This window comes from Caretta caretta, chromosome 10, assembly GCF_965140235.1.
Source record: "Caretta caretta isolate rCarCar2 chromosome 10, rCarCar1.hap1, whole genome shotgun sequence".
NCBI classification, from domain to species: Eukaryota; Metazoa; Chordata; order Testudines; family Cheloniidae; genus Caretta; species Caretta caretta.
The window spans coordinates 74,033,202-74,033,989 of NC_134215.1; positions in this window are offsets into that span (position 1 = coordinate 74,033,202).

A 788-nucleotide genomic window follows, 5' to 3' on the forward strand; every position below is an offset into this window, starting at 1 on the left:
TCCAACCTGAATCAAACCTGGCCCCGAAGCCTTTCAAGAATTCTGTTTCCCATGGTGTCCCAGAGCTGTAAGGACATTTATTTATAGTTTCAGGGTGGGGACAGTTCTGAATCTATTCAAACCAGTGAGTCTATTATTTGTGTATGCTCAGTGTGTACCCACTAGGGATCAAACATGCTATCCTTTGCATGGCTGTGCTAAAGGGAGGAGAGCGTGCAGGGGGAGCTCCTACTTCTTGCATGATTTGGCTGGTTGCATGGGGTGTACAAGGGGATGGGGGCACAGGGGACCAGCTAGATCTGCCTGCAGCACTAGTGACCCCAGAGCGGGTATGTTGAGGTGGGTGAGATACGTGGCCACGGTTTCCTTCCTCTGTGGACTTGGCTGCATCAGTCAAAGAGGGCACCAGAGAGTTTCTGAAATACCTTTATAAAATGTGTTTCAAGACCCAGGCCTCGCCATTCTCCTCCCTGACCTTCAGAAGCAATAGTGCTCATGCATCAGGAATAATAACTCCAGCCAATATTGCTCCGGCAGTGCACCTAAACCCAGGCTGTACCATGAAGAGGCCTAATTGAACCCTAGGGATGGGTCAGTCTCTGTCTCATACACACACACACATATGTCTCATCAAATTTAGTAACCCACCCCTGCTGTCATTGAAACCGACGTTCTTTAATGCAATGACAGAACCCTTTCCCTCCGTAAATTAAAGGCCTAGCTCTGTTCTCTCTGCCAGTAGATGTCCCTGTTATACACAACCGCAGTGATTGCATCAGACACTATAT